The sequence below is a fragment of the Podarcis bocagei genome, assembly GCF_964188305.1.
Source record: "Podarcis bocagei genome assembly, chromosome: 2".
In the NCBI taxonomy this organism is placed as follows: Eukaryota; Metazoa; Chordata; class Lepidosauria; order Squamata; family Lacertidae; genus Podarcis; species Podarcis bocagei.
In genome coordinates this window covers 59,180,717-59,189,557 of record NC_138126.1, presented here as the reverse complement: position 1 = coordinate 59,189,557, position 8,841 = coordinate 59,180,717, and positions in this window count along the sequence as shown.

Below are 8,841 nucleotides of genomic sequence, written 5' to 3'. Positions count from 1 at the left end.
TAGAAGTTGCTGAATTAGCAGGCATATGGAGGAGACAGAAGCATTTTGCTCTCTGCAATTATTCCTAGAGGGCCAACTGTGATGTCCTTAGAAGTAAGCCCCACTGTGTTAAGCAGATAAGTAGGTTCATATACCAAAATTCATATATTACAATTCATATTGTAAAGCACCCTGTGATCTTCAGATGAAGAGTGATTAGACTAGACTAGACTAGACTAGACGAATAGAATAGAATAGAATAGAATAGAATAGAATAGAATAGAAATCACCTTTCTAAAAGTTTAATCTTTCAGAGATTTATTCACACATTTCTACATGGAGGTCCTTCTTGGAACTCCAGTATTCCAGCTGCGTTAATTACACACCTGTATGTGTGCAACAGGGGGTACACATAGTGTCTCACATGATTGGGACCAACTGATGGCAATGACTTCCACAGTGGAGTTTGATAACATATCGGGCAGTTGTAATACATGGAAACAGTTTGTGAAACCTAACAGCTGGCAGTAGTAGAAGGACAGTGTACATTTTGCATACCAAAGTCCCAGGTTCAATCCTCAGCATCTGCCAATAGAGCTGGGAGAGAACTCTGTCTGAAATGCCAGCCAGGGTGCACAACACTGAGCTAGATAGACTAATGGTCTGACTTAGTATAAGACAGCTTCTTTTATTTATGGTCCTGATGGTGGCCAAGAAGCCCCACACTGAAGCTCAACTCAATGAATCTAGAAGGTGCCTTAAGGCACCATCTTCTCAAACTTGGCTCCTCCCTGAAGCAAACTGTAACAGGAAGTATGATAATGGGTGATGGGAAATTTCTCCCTACCTAGGGAACCCATGGAAATCAGGACCATGGAAAGCTCCACAGAGAGCCCTGCTAGCTGTAGTCTCTGCTGAGACAATGGAGAGGGAAGTTATCTGAAGGCTGGCAAGGCCTGTTTTGCAGCTGACTCCACCTCTTTGGAGGAGCTGGCTGTACTTTTTAAAGGGCTCTTGTCTGGTTTGGCAGCTACTGGTATCTATGAGACAGTGTGGGAGACTCGTTCTTTGACTTCAAGGAAGGTGGAAAGGCTACATTTACAGACTGGGATGGTGTAAGAGCAGGTGATGAAAGTTTCTTCCATAATGTGTGTCGGGGGGGGGAGTATGTCTCTATAACTCATTAATGTCTTCTCTGGGGCAGTGCAAGGGGGGCACATTTGGACGTCACCACATTTTTCAAGCCAGTCCAACACCTGGAAAAATTCCTATGACCAACCCACTCTGCCACCCCAAACACTTCACTTCCTTTCATCTCTCTGTCCAGCAGCAATGTTGGAGCACCAGGAAAGGGGAGGAAATAGAAAGGTCACTCCCTTTCCCTTATCTATTTATGTGGGATGCTGTATCGCACAGTGGTTTCTGCAAAGTCTCCTAAATTCTTTTCCAGGCCTGGCTCAGGAGAACTTCGCTGGCATCTCAAAATAATGGGCTAAATTATAGGGTTGTTCTAAGGATTATGAGGGACTCTCAGGTTGTTCTCTTAACCACTATGTTACTGGAGTACTTTGATCACTCTCCAGAAACTTGTAGTGTTTGGTTTCTCTATCCTATTGTGTTTTAAGATTGAGCTTTTGCTCACTTAAAGTAATCACAAATTCCTTCACAGCTTCCCATTTCTGCCTGGTGACTTGTACTCAGTTGCTGTGGCTCAGCAGAATCAATGAGGAATCATTAGGAAGTAGCACAAGGACTCATTCTTTCTGAAACTTCTCTCCCTCCATGTCATTAATTGGCTCGTTTGTAGCCAGTAGGGATTAGCTCTGCTCTGCTGCTCCCATAGCTAAGGAAGTAAGAGGAGGAGGAGTAAGAGGCTGGGAAAATGATAAATCATACGGAGATGCAGACGGGTTTGTGATGATCAATAAAACAAACAATTATCCTGTCATTACCCAATGCTCCATTGCAATGGCTTGGAGCTCCAGCGGGGAAATATAAATAATAACAATCATAAAGAGAAAGGAATTAGGACTTGTAAAATTCTGGTATTGGTGAGGGAGTGGGTGGGTTGATGGGAGGAAAGCTTGTGCAATGACATCAAGCCAAAGTTATGTCACTCGTTTATTATTGTAGCAGGGGGCTCAGGGACTCCAAACGAGATCAAGCCCTTATTATACCGGGCATAATAAATGGAAGGCTTGCTCTGATGAGCTTACAGAGTGGTATCTCCCTCAAAAAGCTTCCTCCAGGCAATTTCCTGAGGAAACCCTGAAGCATTCAGTTTTATGTAATTCAATGACAAGGAGCAATAATGCCCCACCAATACAACTGCTGTTGTCATGGCAATGAATCAAATCCCCACCCCCATCCCCACACTACCATTTATTGAATGGCAGTGAGTCAAATTCCTGCTCCCTCATTTTGTGCACTCAAGAGCTGGATTAAGAATCACCCCAATTTTCCCAGAAATAACAGGACACACTTAGTGGAATGTTGATAACCACAAGGGGGAAATTAAGCTTTTGGACTGATTCTTGTGGATATTTCCATGAAAGAGCATCCTCCAGAATAGATCACCCATGAAAATTGTTGTTTTTAAATCTTCCAAAATGTATCCTAATTTGGAAGATAGTATATCTCACCACTTCTTAAATGACTGCACTGACTTCTGGTTTCTGGTCATACTTCAAAGTGTAAATCCCTTAATGGCTTAGTTACTTGAAGGACCACCTTCTGTCACATGACCCTGCCTGAACCTTACAAGCATCCTCAGAGGTCCTCCTCTGAGTCCCACTGCCAACTGTGGTTGTACAGGTAGTGACAAGAGAGAGGAGTCTTCTCAGATGTTACATGTTGCACTTGCTGTGCTCAGGGTTGCTTGGTACCTATTCTGAAGTCTCTTGATGCCAAACAGGCTTCCTAATTTGCCCAGGCACTTCAGCATCTTAGTTTTGTTTGCTGTTTTATGGCTAAGCCTGATTTATTGAATGGATGCTATTTCTGTGTTTATATCATATCATATAATATGATTTTTTCCTTTGTGATGTTTAGCTTATTGTTAAGTGAACAATTATAGAATTATTTCACTGATGATTTGTTAATTATTTTATATGATTTATGCTGTATTTGTGATGTTCTGTTCTGTTCTATCATATTATTTATTGTTTGTAAGCAGCTTTGGGATTCATCTGAATTAAATGTGGTATAGAAATATAACCAAGCCTATTGTTTTAACTGTACAGTGTACACTTTTAACTGTACACTGTGCAGTGCATAGGAGTTTATGCTGGAGGGTAGCTCATAAAATCTGCCAATAAATATATAGAACCCACTGAGTTCAGTGGGATTTATTCCCTAGGAAGCACAAGCTTAATTCTTCATCTTATTCTCCCCTGCCAAAGAGACACATAAATGAGGATGTTAAGGGCACCAAAGAATAATGTGACAGGTGAAACTACACACCTTTGGCTTACCTCCAAAGCTGTGCGCATATAATGAAATAAAGTTTTCTAGATGGCAATACCTCCGTTTGCATGATGCTTCCACTTCCTCTTGCATTATGCCTACAGAAGTAGAGCACACCCTGGGGATATGCTGATAAGCCCCTGAGAATTTACAATCCAGGAGAGAGTCAAAGGCAGAAAGTTAAATGCAGAACATGGCTTCCCCATTATTATACAGTACAGTGGCTGATAGGTGAGCTGGAAATAAGCCCCAGCTCTTACGGATCTGAGCAATCCACTGTCTTCTGGATATAAGTGGTGATCAAGGGAGAGTGTTTGCAAAGTGGAAAAGGCCAGTGGAAAATGTTTCTAAAAGTCAGGATTCCCCCTCCCAGCTGCAGGAGATCATGCCTTTGGAGAAGATGTGAGAGTTCTAATTGAGAGTTAAGCCCAGCATCTGTTCTCATTAGCCGCAAAGACTCATCCTGGGGTTTCCTTGTTATCAGCTTCAGAAAGAGAGAAATGCTGATGCCAAGGAGGTTGTCTCTTGCCAGCCCTGATTCATCCCTCCTTTTATTTAAGGGGATGGCAAAAATCCCCCGTAGTTTCAGCTGAAGCAGCAGGCTCAGGGCCATGATGGCATCAAGGATGCTTGGCACGCATGCAAACATTGGGATGAAAACACCTGCTTTCCTTTCAGCACCACTGCAAAGCATAGGATGCATTGCTGCAAACCATCCGACAGGATTGGGTGCTCCACCCTGCTCTCTCTGAATTAAGTGCAAGCCTTACAAAGGACTCACTCTCAGAATCCTCTCAGGTATTCTGGATACATACCATAACAGCAGAATGCCTCTGAATGCCAACTGCTGGCAGACAACAGCTGAAGAGGGCTATGTCCTGCTTGTTGGCTTCCCATAAGCATCTGGTTGGCCACTGTGGGGAAGGAATGCTGGATGGGATAGACCTCTGTGCATATCTAGCAGGTCTCTTCTTAGGTTGTTAAGTGTGACTTCACACAACCCTGAACAGGTTGTGGGCCTGGTGGTAGCTTTTTTATATATACCACTGAATGATCACTGCCTTAGTTAGACCTGAAAACTGCCTTAACTAGGTCCATCATCATCATTATCCCATTTCCCAGAATCATAAATGACATCCCTCCATGGGTATTGTCTTTATTCGTATGTGCACAAAACCTGTCCCTTGGGTGCTATGGCAAAATACATCTTCCTTATTAGCAATAGGGAAAGTGCATAATGTTGCTTTCGTCTGGGTTCAGCACAAATCTGCCAGCACAGCAGTTTGAGACCAGCACAGAAAAAGTTAATGTCATCCAGGCAGAGGCAAAATGGCACTGAACTTTTTCACTTAGGCATGAGGGTCTTATTTTTGAAATAGTGTTTGAAATTATACACATAAACATCTGGAGCGCTGTAAATGCTAAGAGTTTTACTGGTTTATTACATGCAGTAAGTGCCACTACCAAGGAAAGATAACAATGTCACATTATTAGCACCTTTGCCATAAATGTTTGTAAAGTTGGCATATAACTTGCAAAGAGCAATTTGCAAATGGATGCTTAAAGTTTTTACTGTTACTGCAAGGAGCTACTACTATTATTACTCTGCTATGACTACCACCTCTGTGACAACCACAATTACTGTGTCTTCTATTATTATAGATGTGTTATATATTACAAAATGTGTATCAGAAAGACAAGATAAGAAGCAATTGAAGCAAGGTGAAGACTATGACAGAAGAGGAGCAGCGTTACAAGAAAGCTAACTGATAATTCTGGCCAAAACAATACATCATGTTTCACCCCTTTCGGGGGGAAAACATTCCTACCACCAGTATTTCTAGAAAACTAAGTTACTCAGCCAACTAGGCCAAAATGAAATCTCTCTTGAAGGGAGCACCACCTCACTGTCTTTTCTGTGTGGATACAATGGGTCTTGGTACTGACAAAAATGTTGAAAAGCAGCCTGAAAGTAAGTTTTTATGAGCACAAACTTTGCTTCTCAAAAAATCAAACAGAATATTTACACGATGGAGGATATGATGTGAGAGCATAACATAGACAACAATACAATACTAGTGGTGCTAACAAGGAAAAACATCTCAAAAGCTTTCTAACAATTGCTAAGGTGCATGCCTTTAAATAAAAAATCTTTCTAGATGTCCCATAGGAGAAGTCCAGGTGGAGAAGTAGCTGATAGTGTCCTGCTCAATGGGCATTAAAGTTTCATATTTATAACTGAATTGTTGTGATCTTGCAAGGAATCACCAACTTCAAAAAGAATCTCTGCTTAGCACCTAAACAATGTGGCTGTTTAAATTTTCAAAAGTCCAAGGAATAATATTTCCTCTGATCTTCATTCATTTCAGCATCATAAGAAAAATTGAATGCAATGCCAACTTTACTAGCTAACCAGGTCAACCACCGGATCCATTGTTACTGAAGCATTTTAATTCTAAGAGAGGGAGGAAGGAAGGAAGGAAGGAAGGAAGGAAGGAAGGAAGGAAGGAAGGAAGGGGGGGGGAAATCCCAAAATAAAAAGATTTTGAGATTGCTTCTGAGGGAGATTTGCTGGATTGAGGGAAAAAGACTTTTGGGATGAATGAAGCAACAAAAAGAATGAGGTAAACTGAAACTTTCCCTCTAACACCATGACAAAGTCAGTACTGTATCTGGTGTAGAAAGGACACTTGAAGTCAACCAGTTCAGGAGGCTGCTCAATGCAGGATCTGCAATGCAAGCTGCAGCTGCAACATCTCTGACACAAGGCCATCTAGCACTTTCTTAGGTACCAAAGAAGAGCTGCATCTGGCTTCCACAAATGGAAAACCTGATTGCCGTTTGCTCTGATTCAGCAGTAAAATGTGGCGTTTGCTGGGGAAAGTGCTGGGACAAAAAAACCCACACAGAGACACTTGGACACAGAGCTTTAAAGCCCAGACTTATACCTAGAAATGTGGCACAAAAGGCACTCTGAACGAACCCTTAGAGATACAGGATCCTGTGAATTAAAACACATCTTTGGTTTATTTTGGCCCAAATGCAGGTGGGGTGAGAATCTAACGAACCCAAAGTTCTTTAACCTCTGAACATGCCTTCAAAGGATATGTGTAGGAAACTGAATAAGAGTAACGAAAGTTAAGAACCTCAATCGCACTGAAAAAGCCAGGCGCACTAACGACAGAGAGAGCTGCTTCACCTGTCACAGGTCCCAGGCTTTTGACTTGCACCCAGTGCAGTCATTAGCATATGCGCTGCCGGGGTGCAAAGATCCACCCAGAGCCCCCAAAATTAGTTTAGCCCCCAAATTAACTTTTATTATGATACAAGAGTTAATTTCGCATGCACAACGCCATTGAGAATGACAAGTGCCTTCACTGACTCGTCTGACAAGCGCCGCCATTGTGAATGCCAAGCGCCGCCTCTGGCGCGGCGCGGCTCTGGTAAATGAGCACACAAAGTTGAAAGTCCTTTAGTGAAACAGTAGGTATACATTTCAGTAATACCTAGGTATATATGTATTTTTTTTCCTAGCTTGATCAAAATTATTTACTATTTCATAACAGGTAGTTAAGAGCTTAGGTAGCTTCAGTGGTGGGTGCCTGGCGCCCTGTAGAATTCAGCACCCAGATGCCCTGCACCCCTTGCACCCCTGGGTAAAGACGGCCCTGCTTGCTCCTGACCTTTGTGATGTGATGAAGGCTCTTGCCATTGGCCATTTTTAAACAGCTTCCATCTTTAAGACACAATGCCACATTGAAAGTAGCCCATGCTACGCACTGGCAGTGTACTCAAGAAGTGCTCAGAACACCGACGCTGTTTGGAATGAGAGCATTAGATGCAGGAAGCAGAACCAACAATGGTAGTATTCACAGCAACATTTCTCTTTGGTGTTATGTATTCATATACATTACTGATTTGAGAAAAGAAACGCTATCAGGGGTTTTGGGGGGGGTACACCCCTGGCTTTGTTGCATGATGTGATCGAGGAGAACCCAATAAATGCACAGTCCTGTTTAATGGCTGGAGTTGAACCAAATGGCCTTTTGGTCCAGCTAACCTTACATATATGGACTCAGTCCAAATATTAAAGCAATGGTCATTTTTCACTAATCTCGTTAAAGCTTCCTTCTAGCCTTCTTATTAAGGCTTTTACTCATATCTTTTCTTCTGTTGGTCTTATTGAAGTGCCCTGGCATAGCTGGTAAAATCAACCTGACAATTTCCAGTGTAATTTATATTTTTGCTTGGCTGCTACAGAGATGTCAAGTTTTTTTTCCCTTTTTTTAATGAACTACACCTATTGGGTGAGAGAGATGGATTTGATCTGCTTGACACATTGCTGCATAATTTTGCCTTTAACGTTGTGTAGGCGCGACTTTTCACATATGTCATGAGATTATTTTCCAGTGACACTGATTTCGACAAACTAGGAGTATGCACAAAGAGATGGTAGCCACTAAAATGGAAAACAGGCCCAGTGCTAGAATTATCTTGGGACTGCACCCTGATGGGACAACATAGTAAGGAACATTATATGTCACACTAATTATTTTAACCTGAGGGCACTTTCATACTTTTAATACTTTAGCTTTAGTGGAGCTGAGTTTGAGCTGATATGATTTCAGATTACATGCATAGTATAGTTCTCCTAAGATGCTACTGTTCAGAAAATGAATTGGGGAGGCAGGAGAGAAGTTGCAGCAGAACACACCACCACCTGCAGTTGGATGCACATTTTAATGCTGTTGCCATGCAACAGGATTAAAAAGTTTTTTATATTGTTTTCCAAATTATTACAAATCAAACCAAATTACTTTAATTTAATACAATTTCTTAAAATCAGGTTTCCCGCTCCCGTTGCATCATATGTCCAAGATATTTCCTCACTACTACTGTGATGGCAGGCCAGATTAGCTGTTATCCTTGCACATAATTCTTGCTGCAAATGTTACAGTCCTGGGGTGCATGCATGCATGATTGCAAGAGTACAGCACTCCGTAAAACTTCTCTGCCCTGATGTTTTTGAACTTGCGCAACCTAGGTCGGTTGGTTTTTTTAAAGATAAAAGTGTTGCTCCACAGAAGTGGCCTGATGATTTGGGGAGAACGAGAGTGCTTAAAGCTGTCCTGCCGTAGAAAGAGAGAGGGGTGAGGGAGAGGAAAAAGAGAGACAGAAATGCTTACCATTTGCGATCACCCTGCAAAAAATAAACATACCTTGACTCATTCTCCAGAGAAGTCAGCAAGAATTATGTGGACCCGAGGACTTTCCATATGAATTGAGTCAAATCAACTGGGGGGCAGGAGTTTGAGTCTAGCAGCTCAGCTGCCACCATGTGACCTTATTTTAGGTCACCAGCGCTGTGTAATACGCCTCTGACAAGGACCATAGGAA